The sequence below is a fragment of the Rhincodon typus genome, chromosome 3 (assembly GCF_021869965.1).
Source record: "Rhincodon typus isolate 14 chromosome 3, sRhiTyp1.1, whole genome shotgun sequence".
Classification (NCBI taxonomy): domain Eukaryota; kingdom Metazoa; phylum Chordata; class Chondrichthyes; order Orectolobiformes; family Rhincodontidae; genus Rhincodon; species Rhincodon typus.
Genome location: NC_063334.1, coordinates 64,587,030 through 64,609,192, shown reverse-complemented (window position 1 = coordinate 64,609,192; position 22,163 = coordinate 64,587,030).

The window sequence follows — 22,163 nt, the reverse complement described above, 5'->3', positions numbered from 1 at the left end:
CAGCATAATGGACAACATCGAAACCACCAACACGTACTATAGACAAGGTCAGAGTGCCTTTCATTCCTGCAAAAATAAACCAATGAAGCTCTTGCTCAGACCCAGGGAAGGAGAAGATGGTGGTGGGGGAATGGCGGGTGGGGGGGGGGGGGGGGGGGGGGGGAGGGGGGGAGTGCGGGTTGGAGTGACAGGGAAGGTGAGATGGGGCGATATTGGTGTCAAAAGAGAAAATATATTTTACATTTCCTCTCAGAAAAAGTAGAAACAAAAAACAGAGAGAAAACAGCAATGCATTTCACTGGAACAGATTTTGCATTCATTACAATTGTATCAAGTAACGTACGTATTTTCGGTATGTGGACAGGCATGAATTTAGAATTATATAATTAAATGCCATTGTCTAGTGCTGCATCTGATAAATACCGAGAAGATTTGAAGAGGCACTGATGACGGTATCCTTCAGATTCATTTTCACTCTTGGAAGAATACAACCTCCCGAACTCCATTATAATAGTCTTTGAAATAAATGCCCCTCCACACCCAAAACTGCATTCAAGCACTGGATCAGAGTTTTAACCTTAATAAGGTCAATCACTGATGAAGAGAGTTACTTTGCCAGTTCTCACAGGATTGCGGGTATGAGGATTGGATGTATGTCAATGAGTAAAGTTATATTTAGCGCTGTTATCTGTAATATTTGTATCATGTTTTTCACTGAGTCCGTGAGATAATAATGAAATATATGAAGATAATAAATGCCTGACAGTTTGTCGCAAATCAGAAATTCAATTGAATGGTTTTGGTGACATTGTAAAACATAAAAATGCAACATGAATATCAGTAGCTTTTGAAAATTGAGCTGTTTTCTTATTCTTTAGTACCTATAGCAATGCACTGTAGTGTCACCTCAACCAACAGAGTGCAGCTAGCTGCTTCTAGGGCATCTGACAATTTATGATAATTTTCATAATTCCCAGAGGGGAAACAGAGAATAGGAGCAGGCGAGGGCCATTCAGCCCATGGAAACTGCTCTACCATTCAACATAAGACCATAAGATATAAGGACAGCAGTAGGACATCAGCCCCTTTGACCCTGTTTTGCCTTTCATTGGGATCGTGGCTGATCTGACATTCCTCATATCCAACTTCCTGCATTTACCCTGTAACCCTTGATTACCCTACTGATCAAGAATCTATCAATCTCAATTTTAAATATACACAGGGACTCTACCTCCACAGCTCTCAACGGCAAGGAGTACCAAAGTCTCACAACCCTCTGAGAGAAAAAAATTTCTCCTCATCTCAGTCTTAAATTGGCACCCCTTTATTCTAAGACTATGCCACCTGGTTCTAGACTCTCCCATGAGGGAAAACATCGACTCAACATTTACCCTGTCAAGGCCCTTAAGAATCCCATATGTTTCAATGAGATCAGCTCTCATTCTTGTAAATTCCAATGAGTAGAGTCCCAATTTGTTTAATCTCTGCAGATAAGACAATGCCCCCATACCAGGGAACATTCTAGTGAGCCTTCTCTGAACTGCCTCCAATGAAATGATATCTTTCCAGAAATAAGGGGACCAATATTGCTCACAGTACTCCAGATGAGGTCTCACCAGCACCTCGTATAGCAAGACCTCCCCACACTTATACTCCAGCCCTGTTGACATGACAGCCAACATTACATTAGGCTCCCTAATTACCTGCGACACCTGTGTGCTAGTTTCCTGTGTTTCAAGCACAGGTAACCCCAAGTCCCTTTGTAATGCAGCTTTCAGTAGATTTTCTCCATTTAAATAATATTCTGCTCTTTTGTTATCGCTTCCAAATTGAACAACTTCACATTTTCCCACATTCTCTTCCATTTGCCAACATTTTGCCCACTTAGTTAACCTGTCAATATCACTCTGTAGCTGTTTCTATCCCTCTCGCAACCAGCCTGATCCTCGATCTTAATGCCATGCTCCTCTTCTGTCCCAAAACCCATTGACACATCAAGCCTCTGGAACGCTGTCTATTTATTTCTTTAATATATTCAGTGACTTAGCCTCTCCAGCCATCTGTGGTAGAGAATGCCACAGGGGAGGCCATTTTTCTTTTCTGTATCTTTTTTTCTCCTCTTTATTCATTCACAGGATGAGGGCATTACTGGCTAGGCAGCATTTATTGACCATCCCTAATTCCCCAGAAGGCAGTTAAGAGTCAATCACATTGCTATGGATCTGGAGTCACATGTAGGCCAGACCAGGTAAGGAAAGCAGTTTCCTTCCCTAAAGGACATTAGCGAACCAGATGGGTTTCTCCGACAGTCGACAATGGATTCATGGTTGTCCTTACATTCTTATATCCAGATACCTATTGAATTCAAATTCCACCACCTGCCATGGCGGGATTTGGAACTGGGTCTTGAGAACATTATCTGGGTCTCTGGATTAACAGTCCAGCGATAATCACCTCCCCCACGTAAGCTCATAATGCCTACATCACTTTGTTAAATGAGTATTATTACATCATGCCAATCTTTGCTTTTTCCTTATATCCTTGCACGTTACTTTTAATCAAGTAACCATCTGATACCATGCACCACAGTTCCAGGCAATCCATTCCATACCCCCACCATTTGCTTTGTGAAAAATATTTTCCTCACTTCATCTTTGCTTATTTTCCATGTCACATTAAATCTGTGCCCTCTTGTTATTGCCCCTGTTATGAGAGAGAACATTTTCTTGCTATCTACTGTGTCCAGCCTGCTCTTGATTTTGAAAACTTCTATGAGATCTCCTCTCAGCATTCCTTTCCTCATGGAGAATAGTCCCAACTTCTTTAAGCTATCCTCATAACTGAAGTTCCTCATTCCTGAAACCATTCTTTTAATCCACTTCTGCAGTCTCTCTAATGCATTAACATTCTTTCTACAATGTGTCATCCAGAAGCATTCACAATATTCCAGCTGAGGTTTAACAAGTGTCTTAAACAAGTTCAACATTACCTCTTTGTTCTATACTCTTCTTAACAAAGCCAAGATCACTCCACTGTATGCTTTATTTGTTACTCTCTCTACCTGTCCTGCCACTTTCAATGATCTGTGCACATATACATTCAGGTGCCTCTGCTCCAGCACCAGCCTTAGAACTGAACCCCCTATTCTATGTTGTCTTTCAATGTTCTTCCTACCAAAACGCAACAACTCACTTTTGTTTGTATTGAAACTCATCTGATGCTCTACCAATGTTTTAATGCCCTTCTGAAGTTCTACACAGTGGTCCTCACAGTTTTTAATTCTTCCAAGTTTTGCCCTTCTACAAACTTTGGAATTGTCCGCTGCACATCAAAATCTGTATCAGGAAAAGCAAGAGTCCAATACTGACTCCTTCCTCCAGTCTGTAAAATATCCATTGACAATTACTCTTTGTCTCCTAACTATGAGGAAAGGCTGAGGGTCTTGAGGCTGTTTTCGTTAGAGAGAAGAAGGTTAAGAGGTGACTTGATAGAGACATACAAGATGATCAGAGGATTAGATAGGGTGGACAGTGGGAGCCTTTTTCCTCGGATGGTGATGGCTAGCACGAGGGGACATAGCTTTAAATTGAGGGGTGATAGATATAGGACAGATGTCAGAGGTAGGTTCTTTACTCAGAGAGTAGTAAGGGCATTTAAATGGTCATTGGATAAACATATGGATGATAATGGAATAGTTTAGGTTAGATGGGCTTCAGATTGGTTTCACAGGTCGGCGCAACATCGAGGGCCGAAGGGCCTGTACTGCGCTGTAATGTTCTATGTTCTATATGTTCTATGTTCTAATTCGCATTTCAGCTGGTTGTCTTGGATCACTGGGTTTATCCAAGTGGTTCTTTCCAAATTCAGTTAAATGTGGTAAAAGAAGACTTGACAACAACAATTTGCTTAAATATGAGCATTTATTGAGTCATGATAAAAAGTGGATAAGAAAAGGAGAAAAAAAGACTGAAATATGATTATGTATTGAGTTATAAAAGAGATGAAAATGGAAGGAAACAAAAAGCAATGACCTCATTCTTTTCTGCGTGTTGGGGACCCTTCAATCGACGGCTTGGGTTTGTTCCTGGCACTGTTCGCGATCCTGGTCCGAGACAAAGTCCAATGACTTGAAACGAATCTCTATCTTATACAGTGTAGCAAACAGCCAGTAGAGAAAACAGTACAGAAAAGCAACTGTGATTATACCATCTTTGGCACGTACAGGGATGTCCACAGGACTCATTCAAGGTCATGCAGCTGTCGGACATCATCAACAATTTTAGCCCTTCGCCCCATCCTGTACAATCCATCCCTGATGATATTGAGCAGCTCAGATGCAGATGCAATTCAGTGAGAGCCAAACGAGAACGTCTAATAAGAGTATGTAACCTACAGGAGAAGATTGAAATGTTAATGAAAATAACCATCACCAATATGAACAATACAACAATAGGGTATATCATCAAATTAATGATCACAGTGGCCTTTGGGGACCAACCCTTAAATACATATCCCACCCCTGATGTACAGTCAAGGCTGTAATGGAACCAGCAAGTCATGCCACCTGACATAGGTGACTAGAATATTGTCTACATTTTGTTTTAGTCACTCTATTTATATAATTTGCTTTAAGATACAGTATGTTCCGGATTCAGATTTCTTAATTTGTGTTTTATTTATCCTCCATTTCCCTATTCACATCACCCAATAACAGTAAAATAACATCATACACGGACTCAAAATTCCTCAAGCTCTCTTCACCTGCATCTGTCTTGAGGATATTTCTTCCACTATGTTTCTTTCCTTGCCAATTTTATGAATGATTGTATCATTGAGTAGTAACTACCTCTATATGCAGGTGACCCCTTTGAGCTACAATATACATGGTATCAAACAATTCAGCTCTGATGTTCATCAGGCTTTACTTTCAGCTTATGCATCCCATCTTTTATTTTTCCCAGGGTTCCCTTACCACAATCTCCTATACCACCTGAGTCTTAGCTCAGCTTTCTTTCACATACACTACCTGTCCTAACACATTACAATTTCACCAACTGGTTCAATCATACAAATGCTCAAGTTGGGTTATCTGTATGTCATCCCATGGCCTCTTCACTCAGTCCACCATTACTTCTCCCAGAGTCCATACTCTTATTTTGCTGTAACATTTTTGACATAATAGCCAATCACTCTTTTTATTTTGATCATAATTCTTTTTACATTCCTTTCACTAATCCTACTTTCACTGTTTTAAAGTCAGTTTCTCTATAATTTTGTCAGAGTCTTATCGTTTAAACTATGTTTTTTTGTTCTTCAAGGCCATTAATCCTTTTGTCAAGTAGGTGTACATGTCTGAGACCTGTTCTTCAGTGCATTTTTTTTACCATGCATTCCCTCATGTTTTTTACCTCTGAGGTAACATTCACATATGCACACTTACATCGGTATCCTAAGACCATGTCACGTATTCTTGACTCCCACATGATCGTAACTTATCTCTCCATGTATGGTCCCGATGCCTCCGGTAGTGGCTTAATCACTAATTCAGTCTTTCTTAAAAAGAAAGACAAGGACACAAACATCACTAAAAGAAACCTATCAGTTTGGTGTTCTCATCTAAACTTCCTTTTCACTAAAATGCACTTTAACCTCAATTGCCATGTCAATACATTATTCTAATTTTTTATCTTCTGCCACAAGTCTCTATCCTTAATGATTTTGTTCTTATTCAATTTTGCAATTTAACTATTACCACCATATCTAATTCCAGGGATCAGTAGAGATTTGTAATCCATGGAACATAATCTTACAATATTTTAAAACAGAAAGTTAAACATTTCTGCTTCATTCAGGCACAACATATTTTGTTCTTTCTCTAAGATGACCCTTTTTTTTAAAGTTACTTGATAACTCATTCTAGATATTTGATATGCCTATGTGAAAATTTGTCCAAATTCAATATTCTATTTACCCCCTTAAAGTCACTAACTATTTTCATGCATTGAAACCACAGAGACTGTGTGCATGCTCTTTATTATTTCCCGGCATCCCTTTAAATTTTCAGGTCACTATTCCATTTAAATGTTTTAGAATACCAGGGCATTTGACACTTAATATAGTTTTTGCCATGATATGCTGAAGTGTACCCAGACTCTGTGGTTTCATGATTCCTGACACTCAATACAATTAATATTTCCATAGTACTTCCCCAAAATGGAAATGTGTTATTGATGAATGGCTTGATGGGTTGGGGATGCCTCATCCATCACTGTGTTGCGACATTGAAATTCTGCAAATGGGTTCAGCCTTCAGTGTCCATAATTTCTGAAAAAAAAAACAAACAAGCTCCATCCATCACACGTCAGGCAGAACGGGTTAATTAATATTAACCTACTTTGGATTCAAGAAAGGGGTGGAGCGTAAACTCATGCATGTAATTATGTCATCCGTCTCTCCTCCTCCATGAAGGAAGGAAAAGCCCATCCCTTTATTAAATTTGCGTTTTCTAAACCCCTCACATAAAGGGAGTTGCATTTTCATCATTCTAATGTCCCTGTCACTTGGATATTAACAATGAGTCAATCTTATCTTCCGGAATTAAAGATTCACTCATTTGTTAAAACAATATTTAGGGGTTCAATCTGGCCGGAAGAAAAAATTCCAAACATGGTAATTTCTGGAATTAAAATTTACCCAAGTCTAAACACAACACGGAGCCAATTCCAAAAGGTAAATTTTTACAAAGCTTTACAACCAAATTTTTGAACCAACATTTCACAGATTTTTTTGTTTTATGCAACCATTGATGGTTTCTTAAAAGGACATTACATTAACCACACATGCTCCACACTGATACAGGCACACAACACACTTTCAAATCATCAGACATTCCAAAACTGCAAGCTAAAACTTCCACGCGTCCCCAGATCTCGAGCTCTAGGGAACAAAAATGCACAAATTGTTCAAGACAACATTTAGTAACCAACAAACAAAGCTGCAATCAAACCAAAGCATAAAGTTCTACAAGGTTCAGTGCACTTGCACAGTGCAGAAATCTGGACTCCAGGTCACTCTTTTTCCGATTATAACCGCCCCCTATCCTTTCGAGGGTCCTAATTGTGCTAACATATTAGCTACAGAGCCAAATCCAGAGTCTGCCGCATTCCACCCTGGAATACTGAAAGGTTGCTGGAGCATCAGGTTAATTTCCCCTTGCCTTACACATTTTCCCGAATCCCATCCTCATCGCCAAAAATGTCTTGGATCACACGCTGTATCCCAGTGGTTCTTTTCAGATTCAGTTAAATGTAGTTAAGAGAAGACTCGACAACAGAAATTTGCTTAAATATTAACATTTATTGAGTAATAATAAAAAATGCAAAAGTAAAGGGAAAAAAATACTGAAATATGATGATCTATTGAGTAATAAAAACATGAAAACTGGAGGAAAAGAAAGCATTGAGCCTTCTGCCCTCCTCTGCGTTGGGGACCCCTCGATCAATGGCTTGGGTTTATTCTTGGCACCATTCGCAATCCTGGTCCGAGGTGAAGTCCAACAACTTGGAATGAAACTCTATCTTTTATACAGTGTAACAAACAGCCAGTACAGAAAACAGTATAGAAAAGCAACTTTGATTATGCTGTCTTCGGCGCATGCAAGAATGTTCAAAGGATTCATTCTTGGTCATGCAGCTGTCGAATATTATTAATAATTTTACCCCTTCAACCCATCCTATACACCGTTATGGTGACAATCATATCCTACTTCTTCCCCAATACAGGACAGGAATGTTAACATGAGATCAAGATGGTTTATTGAAATGGGAAGCAACTCCTACCTCAGCCTCCACATCATCCCTTCCCCTCACTCCTCATCCACCTCTGTCGAAAGTATAAAATTACCATTTTCGAACCACTTTAAGTAGGTTTCTTTGTATGTTTGTTTTGATTTTCCAGCATCTGCAGTATTTTGCTTTTATTTATGTGCATTATAAGCCTGGTATGTCTGTCTGAGGGGACAATGTGCAAAAGGGGAGGAAAAGTAATGCAAAGCAGAGATTCTGCAAGTATCCAGGGTGGGTTCAGACTGAGTGAGCACAATGGCAGTGAATGAAGAACATAGAAATGCAGTCTGGTCCAGTCCATGAGCTGACTGCATGTCCCTGAGCGCAAAATGTCCTTGCTGCAGCATTACAATGATACAGTGCATTATCAATACAATTGATACTCCTCTTTAAAGCATGGGTGCTCCTGTTGATACTTTATGGCAATGGTTAGCAAAGTCAGCCCAAATCAGAAAAGAAACAGCACACTTTGTCCGTATGGTTCACAATTCAACCTTGCTGTAACATAGAGAGATAAAACAATTGTAACAAAAAAACATAATTTTTAAAATGACTTTTTTTCGTAAGAAATAAAGATTCTCTTATGAAAACTCATCTGATGGCTATTATCTATTTTAGAACTCCAGTTGTTTATCAGCCCAAGATGCAACATTGATGTGCAGAAGCATCTTGAAAATGGATCAGACATGTGCCAAGAAGATTCATAGAAGCTGGCACATGTTGGGTGCCAAAGTCCGTGGACATGGATGCATTTACTCAGTGCCAATGGGCCATAGCTAAAACGTTGGCGTTTAGTGTAAAACATGGAGGTGTCCTGGAGCAATCAGTGAGCTAAACCTGCCAAGAATCCGCTTTAGTTTCTGTGCCCACTTTTCACGACATCTAATTTGCCTGGCGAGTTTGGTAAGATCATGTCCTGTGGTGAGTTGGGCCATTAACAAAGTGTTAAATAAGCAATAACGATTGTCAATTGGGAATGTGCTGCTGGCTAGTGCGAATATCACCGCGCTACCTGAAAATAGCATACAAGATGCGCTGAGAAGATTTCACCCCCCTCATTCAAATCGCGGGCATATATTCTGAACAGCTGGGGCTCAAGAAATGATTCCGTGATACCCACTCAACGCTGCTTTCCACACTGAAAACGACCAATTAATTGTCAATTATACTCCCTTAAGGGAAATTTGCTGGTCATATACAGACACATTTTTTTTTATTTCTAGCAAGTGTCACAAATCTGTTTCAACTCTGACTACAAGCAGTCCATGGATTGCAAATGGATTCCATTCTGGAGTTTGTTTGCAAATTGATTTGTACATGAGTTGGAACACAATGCAGGGCAATACAAAGCAGCTGTTTGTAAGTGCAGGAAATATTCATATGTTGGGTCTTAAAATTACACCCCTGTATGGAATAGTTTTTGCAAGTATGAGCGATTGTAAGTTGGACGTTTGTAATTCGGGAACCCCCTGTACAACTCCTTGGCATTTGCTGGGAAGTATGTATGAGATCATACGCACACGTATTTGCATATGTGTGACATGATGCAATTTTCTAAGTCATTCTTCACATTCATTTCCCAACCAAAAAGCTACTGCCTTTCTTTGTTCTTGTGAGTTTTGATGTCCACTTCATACTTCCTTGTCTGATCCCACAAGCACTGATCTAACTCTTGGCACCTTTCCCAATTAATCATTATTCACAAGTAAAATTGTGGTCGCACATTTGGCAAACTACTACGCTGCTGGAACATCATAACCTACCATGATTCTCTCCTCACCCAACCTGCCCTTCTCGGTGGGATTGCTGGATATCTATCTGCAATAGAAATCTTGCTTAATATCCCTCTACTTAAATCATAGCTGCTCCTGTTTGTCCTTTATAGCTGTGGTTAGCAAAGTCAGCACAAATCAGAAATGAAAGACAGCACTTTGTCTGTGTTGTTCACAGCATAACCTTGCAGTATCATGGATAAGTAAAACAATTGCAGCAAAAAAATGCTATACTTTTTAAAATGAGCTTTATTTCAGTCAAATAAAGACTTCTTATGAAAACACATCTGATAGCGATTCTCTGTTTTAGCACTCCCAAATTGTTTATGGGGACAAGTTTTCAAGAATTCTGCAGCAACAGTATGTTTCGTTGTGAACCCTGAGAGTTATGCAATTAGAAAAGGAGGAGGGTAGGAATGCTGGCAAAATATAAATTAATGAGAGAAGAAGCTCGTTAAAAACATACTGATAAAAGTTTTACTCTCTATGCAGAGAACATGGTTTGCAATTGCAGTAATCGAGATTTTAGTGTCAATGAATCAAAGGACAACACATCCAGTGTTGTTATATTGAGTTTTTTTATGTCAGAAAATTAGAGGAGAAAAGCCATTCTGTTCATATTATTAGACGAGAAGTTTCCTTAAGAGTCTACAGCCCCACTAGCCCCGGGTCATTTGAGTGAAGGAAATAAAATTACATTACTGAGCTATTGCTGAAGGTCATTATTTAACCATTCTTGGTACAAATAATAAACATTGCTAAAAGCATAACCCTTCCCCCATCCAGACATACAAGACAGAAGAGAGCCAGATAGTTGGAAACATGTGTCCAATATTTTGAATGACAAACATGATGATGTCCATTTCGAATTAAGCTATAAAATTTTTCACTTTAATATATAATTTCTGTGGTTTCTGACTGCTGCAATTCTGCCTCCCTTTCTGAGCCATTCAGCTGGTTTTCATTCAAAGTTTCATGCCAGTAATGTTTGATGTCAACTCTTATTTTTGTTACTGTGCTTAACAAGGTCATTCAACTGTCAGTCTCACAGTGTAGGTAAATTTGCAATTTAGTGATCTCAACTTTTCTTAAATTTATCCAAGATCTTCGATGTTGTCTGTTCAATTTCCATATTGATCAAATCAGAAGTGTAAATGTTTTAAGCAGCAAAAACTTACCACGCTAGATTTTCATCTAACAGTGTAGTTAATGACAGAAATGGGGCTGGATGAGTTCTCTATTGCCCAACCACAAGAGCTCAGGCCCTGCATAATTTTCTGGGGTCAGCTTAATTTGAATTATGAAGGCATGCTGTCAGAGGTATTTCTGCTTGTGATTGTGAACTTGTCATCTGCTGCATGGGAAATGGTCTACTGCTGATGGATTTAATCACCTACAGCAACCTAATGGGCTGCTATGTATTTAGTTGAAAGCAAGCTGAGTGGCACAGGACCTCAGTGGTTAGCGCTAGTGCCTCACAGTGCCAGGGACCTGGTTTTGATTCCAGCCTCAGGCGACTGTCTGTGTGGAGTTTGCACATTCAGCCCGCGTCTACACCGGGTTTCCGGTGGGTTCACTGGTTTCTTCCTACAGGTCAAACATGTGTAAGCTCGGATAGGGTAATGGGCTGGGTCTAAGTGGGATGCTCTTTGGAAGGTAAGTGCAGACTTCATGGACTGAATGGCCTCATATCACACTGTAGGGATTCAATTATTCTAAGATTAGCAAATTTGAAGTATCTGAAACAAAAACAGAAATTGCTGGGAACATCTGTGAAGAGAAATCAGAGTTAATGTTTTGGGTCTGGTGACTCTTCCTCAGAACTGATGGTAGCTAGGAAAATGTTTTTTATGCAGAAGACAGGGTTGGGGGGGTGGTGTGTGGTAAGGAGTAAATGATAGGTGGGAATAGAGCACAAAGAGACAGAAGAACAGTTAGACAGACAAAGGACTTGATAACGATATGGCTAGAAGGGTGAATAGCTGTTAATGGAAACAGTTAGTGGCTGACAATGGGTTTTGTGTAATAGCAGACTGTGTGAGCACAAGGCCTAAGACGTAGGATAGTTCAAGTCCTAAAGTTATTGAACTCGATATTGGGTCCTGAAGGCTGCAGGATCCCCAAGCAGAAAATGAGGTGTTGTTCTTCCAGCTTACGCTGAGCTTCATTGGAGAGCTGCAGCAAGCCTGAGATATTAGCTAGGGAGCAGGGTGGTGTGTTAAAGAAACAGGCAACGGGAAGCTTAAGGTCTTTTTTGTGGGCAGAATGTAAGTGTTCTGTGAAGCAGTCACCCAGTCTATGCTTCGTTTCCCCAAAGTAGAGGAGACTACATTGTGAGCAGCGAATTCAGTAGACAATGTCAATACAATGTGGAGCTGGAGGAACACAGCAGGTCAGGGAGCATCAGACGAGCAGGAAAGTTGACGTTTCGGAGTTCTGATGAAGGGTGTATACCCGAAACATTGATTCTCCTGCTCCTCTGATGCTGCCTGACCTGTTGTGCTCCTCCAGCTCCACACTGTATTGACTCTGACTCCAGCATCTGCAGTTCCTGCTATCTCCTAGAACACAGTAGACAAGATTGTGTGAAGTGCAGGTAAAGTGCTGCTTCACCTGGAAGGTGTGTTTTGGCCCTTGAGTACTGAGAGGGAGAAGGTAAATGGGCAGGTGTTACACCTTCGGCTGGACTAGGAGTCCAGAGATCCAGGCTAATGGTCTGGGAACATAGGTTCAGTTTCCACCACCTACTTCATTCACTAATGCATCTTAGAGAATGACAATGAATCATCCTTACCCAGTCTGGCATAAATTTGACTCTAGACCTACCTTAAACTGCCCTATAAATGGCCTAACATGCCACTCCGTCAATGGCAATAGTGATGCACAACAAACATTCATGTGAAGGAATAAAGGGAGAATGGAGGCTATTACAGAAATGGAGGGAGTAAGTTGCCATTTACAGTAAGGATGGCTTGCATAATTTCTCACACTGTTACTAAACTTTGATTCTGTCGCTTGAAAGGGCAGCAGATTCCCACAAATCGGTGGAATGTTACATAGCTTTTAGGGAGGTTTTGAGGATGTCCTTCAAGCATTTCCTCTGCCCTCCTAGTAACCAATTGTTAGGCCAAAGCTCACAGTAGACAGCTTGTTTTGGGGATTATATGTCAGGCATGGTGACAAGTAGCCCGACAATACAGTTGATTGCGCGTAACCAGTATCTTGATGAGAGATGACTCTGATACTGAAGTGCTTATCCTGCCATTGATTTTTCAGGATTTTGCAGAGGCATTGCTGGTGATATTTCCCTAAGGATTTGAAGTGTGTGCCGTACATTGTCCATGTCTCCAACACACACAAGAGGGCAGGTAACATGCTGACTTGTAGATCATGAGCTTGGTGCCTATTTGAGACCTTTGCTATTAAACACTCTGTTCTTCCAATGACTAAAGTTGCACTGGAACACTGCAGGCAATTTTGAGTTCCATCATCTATTTGTACCCTTGCTGAGAGAATGCTCCCAAGATATGAAAATTGACACAAGTGTCCAGTTGTGAATCAGGATAGTTGAGGGGGGCTCAATGTAGTGCAGCAGGACCTGGTCTTTGTCTTCTGGATGTTTAGCCTTTTGCCTGCTCTTTCATATGTTTCCATGAGTGCGAAGTTTAGAGCTTGGACTCTGAGTCTGCACACACACAAACACTATCTATTTATTGCAGCTCGATGGCAGAGTTTAGGGTGATCTTGGTTCACAATTGTAGGTGACGTAAGTGGAATAGTTTTACTCATCCCAGCAGATTAGCCCCACTCTAACAGAAAGCTTCTTGGATATGAGGTGGAGTGTTGTGGCAATAAAAATGGAGAAGAGCTTTGGTGCAATGGCACAGCCTTGCTTAGTCCCACTTTCCATGTGTATTGGATCTTTGGTGGACCTATTGGTGAGGCTTGTATGTAGTCATGCAGCAGGCAAAAGATAATGATGAATTTTCATGGGAGCAAAATTTGAGGATGCTCCATTATACCTCCCTGTTGACAGAATTGAAGACCTTTGTGAAGTCAAAGAAGGCCGTGGATTGAGGTTGCTAGTGTTTTCTACATGGTAATGTGATGATGGGTTCACAGCACTATAGTCCACCCTGGGTTTCTACAGACCAAATGCAATTACAGCAAAAGGAACACTCAGTCAGCACCCAACCAGCCCTACAAAGACAAGGTTGGAGGTGAAGGTTCTGTTTCTGTGCTGTACAATTCTACGACCCTATGACCCACTCTCATGCCACACACTGTCACCGCACCTCACAACCGTCACATTCCAGGTTCTAGCGCTCAGCTAACTGAGCTCCTCAGTACTTATAAAACAAACTAGCTTGAAAGAGAAAGGTATGGTACATTAGTTTTTAACCTAGCCCTTTGTTTCATTTCATTATGTACGTTATTGCATATTTTATGAACTGTATAGATTTCATATATTACAATTTAACATATCTTTTGATGTGCATAAGACAACTAAAACTGTCTTGGCTAAATAAATAATAAATATGATTTAAGCATATTATCCAAACGCTTTTCTCTTGTGTGTTCTATTCTTTGATGCAACTCGTTTTCCTGAGCTTTCACGAGCAGCACATCAGGGAGCTCAGACCTGTTGAAACATTTGCCTGCAGGGTAGTCCTTCAAAACTGGCTCTGAATTCTTCTGTGTAAATCTTTCCTATCAGCATCTGTTTTAGACAGACCTGACACTTGTACAACAAGCCTATCAGGTGTCAGCCGTGCTGAATTGTAGATTCTACAGATCACAACTTGCCCAGGTAGTCTCAAAAGACATTTTTATAATGGCACTCAAGCAGGGATCCGTGATACTTGAGTTCAACTCTCTCCCTTTCCTTTATTAGCATTCTGCTGGTGATGAGGCTGCTCAATTGAGTTTTAGTAATAAACAGCTCAGCATTTTGCATGACATCTGATGGCTCCTCCTGACGCATAAAACTCATTTTAATGCCCGATTTTCAATGGCTCAGGTGCCACGTAATTGGAAAATTTGCCCCTTTATAGAGTAATAGAGGGCTACAGCACAGAAAAGGGTCCTTTGGCCCATCAAGTCTCAGCTGATCAAAGAACAATCACCGAACTATCCTAAGATAACAGTGTGGAGCTGGAGGAGCACAGCAGGCCAGGCAGCATCAGAGGAGCATGAAAGTTGACGTTTCAGGTTGGGACCCTTCTTCAGAAATGGGGGAGGGGGTAGGGAGCTGGGAAATAAATAGAGAGAGGAGGGGTGGGGCTGGGGAAGGTAGGTGGGATGGTGATAGGTGAGTGCAGGTAGGCAGTGGTGGGGATTGATCAGTGAGGTGGGAGGGGCGGATAGGTGGGAGAGAAGATGGACAGGTTGTGTCAAGTTGTGTCAGATCAAGAAGGAGGGGATGAGAGGGAGGGTTGATCATGGGATGAGGCTGGGGGTGGGGAGATTTTGAAACTGGTAAAGTCCACATTGAGACCATTAATCCCAGTTTCCAGCATTTGGTTTGTGGCTTTGTATGTTATACCATTAATATGAAAGGAATGCCTTTAAATGTGCTATTGTGGAAAAGAATGCCAGTCAATATAAAAATACCTTTATAAACAAAAGACTCATCAACTAATTAATAGACAGTTCAGATTCAATAAAGATATCCATACACCCTATACATCTTTACATCACTCTTATTGTACATGCTCCTAACCTTCGATTAGTAGGTGGTGCTACTTCGCCTAAAGAAATCACTTCAACGATACACTTGGCAGCACAGAATACAAATGGGATCTTTCTGTCATTATTGGTAGATTGTCTATTGGGACTTCTTCTTGTCCATATGATATTGATTTGATGGGGATGGCACCAGGCGTACCTAAAAATGAGATGTCAACCTTCTGTGACTATAACACAGGATTACCTGCTCACCAAATAGTACAACCAGCAAGTGATTGACAGGACTAAATGTTTCCACAACCAATGGATAAGATCTGAGGTTTGTAATCCTGACACATCTAGCTGTGAATGGTGGTGGATAATTAAACAACTCACTGGAGGAGGAGGCTCCACAAATATCCCCATCCTCAATGATAGGGTGCCGTGCACTTCAGTGCAAAAGATAAGGCTGAAACATTTGTAACAATCTTTAGCCTCAAGTGCTGAGTGGATCATCCATCTCGGCCTCCTTTGCAGGTTGTCAGCATCACAGACACCAGTCTTTAGCCATATTAAAATAAATCAAAGAACAGCGGGTGCTGGATATCTGAAACAAGAATAGAAATCGCTGGAAAATCTCAGCAGGTCTAGCAGCATTTATGGAGAGAATCCAGAATTAACATTTCAAATCCAGTGGCCCTTCTCTGAATTTTTGTTTTTGGTCCAATCTTCATCCAACTTGATTCATTTCACATGATGTCAAGAGATGGCTGAAGGCATTGGAAATTGCAAAGGTCCTGACAACAATCTAGTAACAGTACCGAACACTTGTGTCCTAGAACTTGGTGCACCCCTGGCCAAGCTGTTCCGGTGTGGGGATAGCAATAGAAGCAAAACAGTGTGGGTGTTGGAAATCTGAAACAAACACAGAATGCTGGAGAAACTCAGTCTGGCAGTATGCATAGAGAGAGAAACAGACTTAACATTTTAAGTCCAGTATGATTTTTCCTCCAAACTGAAAGATATGGAAATTTATTTTAGATATTTTTGACACTGGCAGTGGAGAATGAAGGAGGCAGATGGTAGAGGCTTGGTGCAAATGACAAACAGGTCATTAATGGTCGTAAAAAAGATGTAAAATGGGTGTAAACTAAGAAGTGAAAGGGAGAAAACGAATCCTCTCTACTAAGAGCAAAGTAAACAAGACATAAACAAGACAAAGTTGTGGGTGGGGCGGGTGGGGTGGGCGGAGGTGAGGAAATAAATGAAGAAGAAAATACAGGCATCATATGGTCAGACTCTGAATGGAATTCAATGTTGAAACCTCAAGGCTATAAAATGCCTAATCAGGAAATGAGGTGTTGCTCCTAGCGCTTGTGTTGTGCTTCACTGCAACATTACAGCTGGCCCACAATATTAATGTTAGCACGACAGCAAGGTGATTTCTTGAAATAGCAAGCAACTGGGAGGTCAGGTCATTCCAGAAAAAGCAGAGGGTTTGTTCTGAGTGGTTTTTTGACACAAGACTCTGTTCTCTACAAGCAATTCCCCAGGACATACAGTCGACTGTGACTGGAGGACCATCAACTCAGTGAAAGATGCTCTTTGGTCCGTCTGAAACATCTTCCAGAGCAAGGAGTTGATCTGGACCGAGTGTTGCAGACTGGCACATTCCAAGGTCCAGGACTATGTGCTGAGGGATACACTAAAGCTTGGGGTAGCTGTCGCCAAGGCTCAGAGGGGAAAGATTACAGTCTGAGGTCTTCCTGCTGAAGCTAAATGGGGGTCAGTTCAGTTATCGGAAACTCTTCGTGCCTCAAATGCATGTAAATATAATCTTGTACAAGTAAGAAAAGCCTTTAGGTTGTTTGCTGGATAAAATCATGCTCGAATATTTGTTTGTTTCTTCACATGCGACTGTACACAACCGATCAGCTTTAGTGACTATTATGGATATGAAGATATTTTTACAAATAAAGTATATTTTTGAAATAAAAATATGTGTTTGGTATCAACAGTGTGGAAGATAATGTATTATGAGCAGCAAATGCAGTAGACAAGATTTTAAAGAAGTGAGTAAGTGAAGTAAGTACTAATGATTTTCTGGAAGGTACGTTTGGGGCCTTGGACAGTGAGGAGGGAGGAAGTGACAGGACAAGGGTTCCACATGTGATTGGGTAGGAGGCTGCCACAGTGGAGTGAGGAAGCGTTAGGAGTGACGGAGCAGTGGACAGGAGTGTCATACAAGTAACGATCCCTGCTAAATGGTGGTAGCATGAGAAATGGGACAGATGCATCTAAAGGCTCATCAATCACAATGGTGAGGGAGGGGGGTGGAATTCCTCAGTTGATGGAGAAAAAGGTCATGTTGGAGATAGTCTGGTGGAAGGCAGTATCATCAGGAAAGATACAATGGAGGTGGAGAAACTGGGATGAAATGGAATGAAATCCTTGCAGGAAGCAAGGTGTGAGGAGCTGTAGTCAGGATAACTGTGGGCCATTGGGCTTGTAATGGATAATGGTAGATAGCCAATTCTCAGAAATGGAAACAGAGAAGTCAAGGAACAGTCAGAGATGGACAAGCTGGAAGTGTGAGAAGGATGGAAATTTGAAGCAAAACCAGTTATGTCCTGAGCACCAAACACAGGACAAATCCAATTAGGCAAATTACTGCCTCATTGGTCTACCCTCAATAATCTGTAAGGTGATGAAATGGGTCATCAATGGTACTATCTAGCAGCAGTACTTAATAATAACTTGCTCACTGGTGCTCAGCTTGGGTTCTGTCAGGGCCACTCAGCTCCTGGCCTCCTTACAGCTTTAGTCCAAACATGGACAAAAGAACTCAACTCCAGGTGAGGTGAGGGTGACATCAAGGAAACATTTGTTTTGTGAGTTTGCTTTTAAATAAGAATTTGTTGTGATATGGTCTCATCCTCCCTATGTCTGCAACTCCTCCAGTTATACAACGCTCCCCTTCAAGATACCTGAACCCTTTCAATACTGGCCTTTTGCACATCCCTAATTTTTATCTCTCCGTTATTGATGGCTGTGATGTCAATTGCCAAGCACACAAGCTTTCTAATCTAAACCTTTCTGCTTTTTTGTCTTGATCTCATCCCTTAAGACACTGCTTAAAACCAAATCTTGACCAAGTATTTTGCCATCTTTCCTCATATCGTAATATATGTGTCTCAATATCAAGGTTTGTTTGGTAGTGCTATTCTGAAACCACTTGGGATTCTTTTGTTACATTAAAGTGTGCATGTAATTACAATATTTTGTTGTTTACCTTATGATCTTTTACATGGCATACAGTTAATCCATTTCCTTCTACGGCGATTATTTGATACAGGTCACAACTGTGACGTTTTCCTTTGCATCTTATAAAGTACTACCTGCATCCAGACCATAAAACTTTTGACAACGCTCCTGGGAAACATCTTTCATCATTACATTCGAATTGCTACATAAATGCAAGTTGTTGTTATGCACACAATACTTAAAGCTACAAAACAAAACCAATCCCATTCCATATTTTTCAATTTAACATACATGAAGTGTGTCACTGTTGAATTTCTGCTGTCAATAAAGATTCTAATATTTTCCTTATGAATCCTGATTCCTCTGAAATAAACCAGGGAAGGAAGCAAGTTAGTGACCTTGTACTCAAAGAGAACATGATATGTTCTATTGCAATATGAACCAAACTATCTCCTTTCAATTCAAGCAACAAAGTTTTAACATGCATGAGTAATTCAGTTGGAGCATTCCAGTCTACAGGGTATTTGTTTCATTAAATTGAAGTGGACATTTGTCCTAGCATTGTTAGAAAATGTTGTTTAGGAAAAAACACTTCAGAAAATTGTTCATTAAGTTAAAAATACTCCTTAGCCACGTTTAGAGTGAGAGTTATGTATTTAATTAAACATTGCCTAAATGCTTTTCCTTGTTCTTCAGTGCAGAACTAAAGTGAAAAAGTTTCATTCAGACAGTTTTATGCCTAAAAGAATTAGCTTTTAAAAATGAGTTAGAAATGGCCCTACGCAAGCATTCAGTTCTTTAAACATAATGGATTCATCACATAGCAATCTGTCATCCTGCTTCAGTTTTCAGCCATTTAAATTCATTGAAACTCCTGACAACTGTTACGGGAGTTATGTTCACCTATGTAAAAACTGCAACCAATGTTGAACAGAAGAACCCTTTCGGTTTCCACAGAGAGAGATTCTACATTAGTGGAAAAACTGCATATTTTTCCCTGCCCTCAAGCAGAACCAGTATCATTCATAAGTAGCCTGGTCAAAAGCTGTTTGGCTGCAGGAAAATCTCGCTTATAGATGGTGGTAATCTTTTGAAAGATCATAATTTATCTCTATTTGAATAGTGTTCTTTCTCCTTGAGCTATTGCTGAGAGCAGGCTTAACAAATATTCAGTGATGAATTCATAAAAGCTTTTGTCAGATCTTGTTCCCTTAAATCCTTTTAAGGTGTTGTCAAATGTGGATGAACAGTTTCAAATTCGTACATAAACCTCCTCAGGGCTCACAATAGTTTTCAAAGAAACAGCTTAAAAATTTATACAGTCATAGACCTTACGACTGTCAGAAATGTGGAAGACTGTAGAATTACTTTCTTTCAAACATACACATTTACAAGAAATTAATGACAATTTTTTTCTTTGATGAATATAATATCTTCAGAGATGGGACTGAGTTCCCTAAAAGTATAACCTCATGTTCCCAATACCTTTAGTATAATACAGATTTGTATTAAAGCTTGGATGTGTTGTATACTGACTGGTTTCTAGTACAACCTATATAAACTAGCTGTAGGTTGCAACTGAAAAATATCTTTTCAAGACAAAGCTTTCTCACTTCCTAGGAATGTACTAAAGTATGGATAGTTCTTACTGAAATTTCACTTTTGCTCAGTGACTAATACAATAAAATGGGATTTGAATTGATAACTGAGGGAGGATTTTAACTTGGGACGGGTTTTGGTGGGATATTGCTCAGTGAAGAAGGAGGCAGGATGAAGCCACACAACTTTTATCCTCTGAACTTCAATGTCCTTACTCTGGTTCCAGTCTAAAAAGATCAGGAAGAGGGAACAAGGTAATTCCTGGCAGTGGCAGTTTAGTTTCCAGGAAAGTGAAATCTGGGAGATGGAAGATACAGCTTTCTTTCTGGACCCAAAAGAGTACTCCTGTACCTTGTGAACCACATCGGAAGATTTTTATATGTATCCGAAGGAACTTCTTGATTTTCAATTTGGCTGTAAATCTGTGTGTGCCAAGCAGTAAAACTACAACAGTTTCTCTGCTCAGGCCTTGTTAAAAATAGCTCAATGATATTTGGACATAATGGGACTGTATTTTGCGCAATCACAATCAACATCCTGAGGTTACCATTGGCCAGAAACTTAACTGGACCAACTGTATTAATAGTGTGGATTGCGGAGCAGGTTAGAGGCTTGAAATTCTGCGACAACAATTCTGCATCTTTGGATTCCCCAAAACCTGGCCATCCACAAGGAACAAGCCATTGGTCTGAATGAGTGCAGCTCCAACAATCTTTAAGTTGCTTGACACCATCTGGGACAAATCAGCCCTCTTCATCAGCACCCCATCCACCACCTTAAACATTCAATCCATCTACTAAAGACGCAGAGCAGCAACATTGGCATCATCTACCCTCCCCGGTTCCTTCGATAGCACTTTCCAAACTGTGACCTCTAACACCTAGAAGGACAAGAACACCAGAGGCATGAAACACTACCGCAAGCAAGTTTCTCTCCAAGTGAGAAAAATTCATGACTTGGAAATTAACCATTGTATAAAGTAATGGTTCTGAAAGAGCTAATGTTGGAGACTGCATTTAGCTCCACTCAGCCTATAGTCCTGAATTGGGAAAAGAGCCGGTTAGCTCAAGATCCTGATGGGGTTACCCATGGCGCTTGATAGATTTTGTTATGATCTCTAACTAGCTAGTGTTACTTGTACTTATTACTATCATGCGATAAATTACTGTTGTTAAGACAAGTGTTTCTTTTTGTTAAAATTCATTAGTAATTGATCTCTACCACTGCTAACCAAACAAGTCACAAGATCCAGAATAGAAGGGAGGATTGATGTAAGATTTTAAAGCACTGTGGCAGTGTCCCTAGTTTTAGGCTAAGGAGGTCTGGGTTCAAATACCATCTGTCCTGGAAGTATACCATAACGTGTCTGAACAGGTTAATTCAAATAGCTACGAGCTTCCCCAGTGAACATGGCCTTGTGAACAAGGCAAGATGGGAAGTGATGTTTGTGCTTATACTAGAAGGAGGCATTGTTGGCAGCACCATATCCCAACCATTAGTTGGGCTTGGCTGGTTCTGCAACACATGTCTTCATTGCCACTGGATCACTGGAGCTCCCTTTAGAATGTATAGACCTCTTCCTGCACATCTATGCGTGACTCATTTAAGCATTTCAAGAAGTTGGTTCCAAGGCATTTTGCAATGGACAGCAAATTCTGACATTGCTAGCAATATTCACATATCATGACAGAATCAAAAAAATTGCAATATGTTTTAGTTAGGCCTCTAAGCTGTCTGCAAGGCCCTCAGGCTAATGTTGGAACTCATCAAGATCAAACAATAAGTAACTGGTTGATTTCTGCTCAATAGATAGTGTTAAAATTGAAACCGTGGTTTCCATATTAACTATTTCCCTATATTTCCCCCATTTTTCCTTCAAGGAAGTGACTCATGAAGCTGTATGGTTTGTTGGAAGTCAATATTTTTCAGGTATCTCATCTTCCAGGTTCTTCTTTATGTGCATAGCTAATGGAAGCTTCAGCAAGTAATCCCATCATATGGAGCATCACAGGTTTTC